Source organism: Pimephales promelas, chromosome 12 (assembly GCF_988280905.1).
Source record: "Pimephales promelas chromosome 12, fPimPro1.hap1.1, whole genome shotgun sequence".
NCBI lineage: Eukaryota > Metazoa > Chordata > Actinopteri > Cypriniformes > Leuciscidae > Pimephales > Pimephales promelas.
In genome coordinates this window covers 14707840-14713839 of record NC_142780.1, presented here as the reverse complement: position 1 = coordinate 14713839, position 6000 = coordinate 14707840, and positions in this window count along the sequence as shown.

Sequence of the window (6000 nt, the reverse complement as noted above, 5' to 3'; positions counted from 1 at the left end):
TATTATTGCCATTTATGACAAATTGCTTGTGATGTTTAACATTTGTAAGTTGCTTTGAATATATATTTTTTATTAAATATTATTGCCATTTATGACAAATTGCTTGTGATGTTTATCATTTGTAAGTTGATTTGATTTGGTTTTATTTTATTTATGTGGAAGGCAGAAGTGAGAATATATATATATATATATATATATTAGGGCTGTCAAATGATTAATCACGATTAATCACATCCATAATCCAAAATAAAAGTTTTTGTTTACATAATATATGTGGGTGCACTGTGTATAATTATTTTGTATATATATATATATAAATACACACACATGCATGTATATTTGAGAAAAAATATTATTTATATATAAAATATTTATATTTATATATAATATAAATTATATATAAATCTATATACAGTATATACATGAAAATATATCATAAATATATACAAGCATATGTGTGTATTTATATATATATATATATATATATATATATATATATATATATATATATATATATATATATATAAAATAATTATACACAGTGCACCCACATATATCATGTAAACACAAACTTTTATTTTGGATGTGATTAATCGCTATTAATCGTTTCACAGCCCTATATATATATGTATAAACGCCATAAAAGTAGTCGACATGCTTGTGTGATATTTTAAGTCTTCTGAAACCAGTTTGAACGTGCCGAATGGAAAATAACTTTTAAGAGCTACGGATGAGGAGAAGATTATCATGAACAATCATTCATGAATCATTCAATAATCTATCATATTTGAAGTGTATCCATGGCATTTTCCAGATTTCTTTGTTCAGCTGAAAGAGATTGGTCATGCAAAATAAATTTAGTCACTCTTTAGTCGTCTTCTTTTATTTCCAATCAAGTAAAGTCATTTTTCCTTGTAATTTTATGAACAAACAGTTTAATAATTCTTCAAAATATCTATTAGCAGCCGAGGTCACTATGAATTTTTCTGAAAAAATAACTTAATGTCACTTTACATTTTTATAAATGGCAGCATTCAGGTTTTGGAACAACACAAGCGTGAGTAAATAATGACAGCATTTTAATTTCATGTTCAGAATGCATTAGACTGGTAATCCTTTCTCAAGCCACTGCTGTGTTTGTCTAAAATGGCTTTCAACTCTTGTGTGAAGTCTGCAGGATTTAGAGAGGTGATCTGGGCTTAGCGTGTCCCAGGCATGTGCTGTATATTTGAGAACACAAGATGGACAGAGACAGGCACCAGGGCCAAGACGAGAAGAAGGGCAGCATACCTCTCCCTGCGGGGTGTGTGGAATTTCAACAAATACCTGGCACAGGCCTGCCAAAATAGGCAAAGGAGAGAGAGAGATTATAGTAGAAAGAGAGACAGACGGGACAGAGACAAAACGCAAGACACGTTTGTCTGATGATGTCTCACTAAAGGATGGATTGTGATTAACAAATACAAAATGGAACAAACAGACCCTGATGTTACAAAGATGAAAATACAACAAATCCTTTATCTTTGTCTATGAAAAGGGAGAATGATAGCACACATGTCTATAATATTTGCTCAGCATGCTTTGGTTCTGTCTACTAAGAAGAGTTAATGTAGAAATTTTTGTGTTTTTGCACAAAATGTATAAAATGGATATGAGATCTGTTAGTCTTTAACATTCTGTAATGTTAACATTTATAAGTGTTTTTGTTATGTTACCATTTCATACATTACATTAGTACTATAGTATGCATGTTGCTTTATATTAAACAATTATTAAGTACAGTGACAGACTTAATTAGGACATATATGTGCACCACTAGCAATGAAATAAGTTCAAATTACTCATAATATGGGTTTAAGTTAGCATAACTCAATTTAATTTGTCATGGTTCAAATGTAGTAATTCAGATCTACTTAAATCTACATAAATGTTTTACTTACTTTTACTCAATTCATGAGGTACATTTCATAGCTTAAAAATGTATGCTTATTTAGCGCTGTGAAACGACTAATCGTGATTAATCACATCCAAAATAAAAGTTTGTGTTTACATAATACATGTGGGTGCACTGTGTATAATTATTTTGTATATAAATACACACACATACATGTATAAATCTAAGAAAAATGTTATTTATATGTAAAATATTTATGCATAGTACAAATTATATATATACACTATATAAGCAAATATTTCTTAAATATATACATGCATGTGAGTGTATTTATATATAAAAAATAATTATACACAGGTCACAAACACATGTATTATGTAAACACAAACTTTTATTTTGGATACGATTAATCACGATTAATCATTTCACAGCCCATATATATATATATATATAGTATATACACACATACATTTTTAAGCTATGAAATGTGCTTTGTGTGTGTTTGTATATATATATATACCTTTTCGCCTACTGGCTTCTGTACACTGTAAAAAAATATTGTTGGTTTAACTTAAAAAAGTAAGTAACCTGGTTGCCTTAAAATTGTAAGTTCTTTGAACAATGAAGGAGAATGATTTAATCATCAGAAACTCAAAATTACATGTTATCCGAACAAAAAAAATATTTAAGTTGATTTGACAAAAGAAAAAATGCTGTGATTACTAATCATGAAAAGATTTTTTTTTTTTTTACAGTGATATACGCTAATATTAACTTGGCATTGCATAATTTGCATTTTGTTCTTGACATTGTGTACTCATTTGACAATTTGCATTCGCTGAATGAATAAATGCAATGTAATGTAATTAGCATAAAGATGTTTGTGGAAATTCATGTCTTTTCTGGAGGAAACTGAACTGCTGTCATTTTAATAAACATGCTTTAAGATTTTCAGCTAATTACTGCCCCTTTCATCCACTCAAAAATTTCTGAAAGAGCAGACCTATCATCCTCATTTCATGCTGCTCGCTGACACGAGGCCTGTGGATTAACACGTTAGATTTAGTGGTGTGCGTCGTCTTGATGCCTAAAGCTAAAGGGTAAGGTTCTGCCCTTCCCAGGGTGTCTCCATTCACATCAAAGGGATCATACTTGCCAGACACAACTGTCCAGCCCTGCTGGGACCCCCAGCTCAACCTGTGTGTGTGTGTGTGTTTCAGTGCTGTGCCACAGCACAAGGGTTTCTAACAAAAAACAATCTGATTAAGGTACCCTGACATAAATAATCACAGCCCCTTTAAATGGCTTTAAACCGCCCTTGTGCTTTGCTTACATTATGTTAATTAATTCTCCAGTCTTCGTCAGCCAATTGACAGATTGCCCCCATGTTTGACTTCTCCTTACAGCAGATTTAATTAAATGGGCGGACATTTTGGCGTGTAACAAACTGTTTGTTTCCCTGCAGAGTGATTAGTAGAGTTCAAGATGAAATATTGATCCTCCATCTCTGGTGCTGATGTTTATATTCACGTCACTTTCAGTAGTTCTCTGTAATAAAGATAAAGGACTGACAATCCTCCGACACAGTTTGTTTAATGGCCGTCTTGTAAGCAAACCAAATGCATCGAAAATCTTTAGACTTTTTTTGCTGTATCTGTGCATATGTCAGAGAAACAATTGCAGATAGCCTCTTTCTTTGTTTTTATCAATATTATTAGGGCCAATAAGTTGATTAGGGAGCAAATTTGGTAATTTTACACTGTTTCACATATTATAGTCAAGTATCAGCAAGGCTGTGTATCGTAAGCAACACAAAAAGTGCTGTTCCTGAATGAATCAGTGCTTTTGAAGGAATAGATTGAGCAAATGATTCAATGATTAATTGACTCATTCATAAAGAGAGTAACATATTTTGTTCCTGAATGAATCAGTGCTTTTGAAGGAATAGATTGAGCAAATGATTCAATGAGTAATTGACTCATTCATTAAGAGAGTAACATATTTTGTTCCTGAATGAATCAGTGGTTTTGAAGGAATAGATTGAGCAAATGATTCAATGATTAATTGACTCATTCATTAAGAGAGTAACATATTTTGTTCCTGAATGAATCAGTGCTTTTGAAGGAATAGATTGAGCAAATGATTCAATGAGTAATTGACTCATTCATTAAGAGAGTAACATATTTTGTTCCTAAATGAATCAGTGGTTTTGAAGGAATAGTTTGAGCAAATGATTCAATGATTAATTGACTCATTCATTAAGAGAGTAATTTATTTTGTTCCTGAATGAATCAGTGCTTTTGAAGGAATATATTGAGCAAATGATTCAATGATTAATTGAATGTTTTTGAATGCATAGATTGAGTGAATGATTCAATGACTCACTCATAAAGAGAGCAAGTTATTTTGTTCCTGAATGAATCAGTGCTTTTGAAGGAATAGATTGAGTGAATGATTCAACGACTCTCTTATAAAGAGAGCAAGTTATTTTGTTCCTGAATGAATCAGTGCTTTTGAATGAATAGATTGAGTGAATGATTCAATGACTCACTTATAAAGAGAGTAACTTATTTTGTTCCTGAATGAATCAGTGCGTTTGAAGTAATAGATTGAGTGAATGATTCAATGATTAATTTACTCATTCATTAAGAGAGTAAAATATTTTGTTCCTGAATGAATCAGTGCTTTTCAATGAATAGATTGAGTCCATGATTCAATGACTCACTTATAAAGAGAGTAACTTATTTTGTTCCTGAATGAATCAGTGCTTTTGAAGGAATAGATTGAGTGAATGATTCAATGACTCACTCATAAAGAGAGTAATTTATTTTGTTCCTGAATGAATCAGTGCTTTTGAATGAATAGATTGAGTGAATGATTCAGTGACTCACTCATAAAGAGAGTAACTTATTTTGTTCCTGAATAAATAAGTGCTTTTTAATGAATAGATTGAGTGAATGATTCAATGACTCACTCATAAATAGAGTAACTTATTTTGTTCTTGAATGAATCAGTGGCTTTGAACGAATCAGTTAATTGAATAATTGAATAGCTGCTTCTGAATATGCATTCCCTCCTATATAGGGTAAAAAGATATGATGAAAATGGTAGTATGTCCAAATTCACAGTATTCATAATAAAACAGTAGACAAAGAGTCCCCTACTACATTCAGTGAGATTCTGAAGTACTCCAATTGACACTTTACCATAAGGCCATGGGAGAGAATTTGTAAATGGCAGTTACACAAATGATGAAGTCATATGAAAATGACAACATAACGAATCATCCAGATTACATTCATATAGAGCATACTTTTTAACAGCCGCAAAGTAATTACTTATTCAAAAGAAGTACCTATCAGAGAATATGCAATTTCAGATGCTGCCGATTCGATTTCAAATGTTCTGTTGATTCGATTTCACTGTTCTGTTGATTCAAAATCGATCGACTGAATGATTTAATGACTCACTTACAAAGAGACAGCCTGTTTAAATCCTGGATTGTTTCATTTCACTACAATAGACTAAGTAACGTGCATTTGTTTTATGAGATCGCTGACTTGTCTCATTTACTGTTTTTTTTTTAAAGGGATAGTTCACCCAAAAAAGAAAATTTTGTCATACCCACCCTCTGTCACAGTGCTCTCCGCGACACCTCCTTCTGGTCTCTCCAGATCACTCTCCCCTGAGTTCAATTCACTTCCCATCATCCCCATCACCACTCATCACCTTCCATGACTCATCCCCGTCATCATCACTGCCACCTGTTCTCACTCAGCTCCCTTTATCTGGACCTCGCTCTCCTTTGTACCCTGTGAAGTCTTGTCTCTGCCATGGCGTGCAACTCTGAGCAATCTCCTGGTAATTTCCTCGTATTCCTGGTTCTTCGATCCCAGCCCGTTCCCAAGGACTCTCTTATGAACGTTAGCTGCCTGCCTTGACCCTTTCCTGGGAACGACTCTGAGTTCTGCATTTCCCCTGACTGTTTCTGCTCCGCTCTGTTTGCTTGTGTGTTTCAATAAAATATCTGCACATGGATACGAACGCCTCTGACTCTGCATCACACCCTCATGTTCTTCCATGAGGTTCTTTCTTATTTTGAAGAA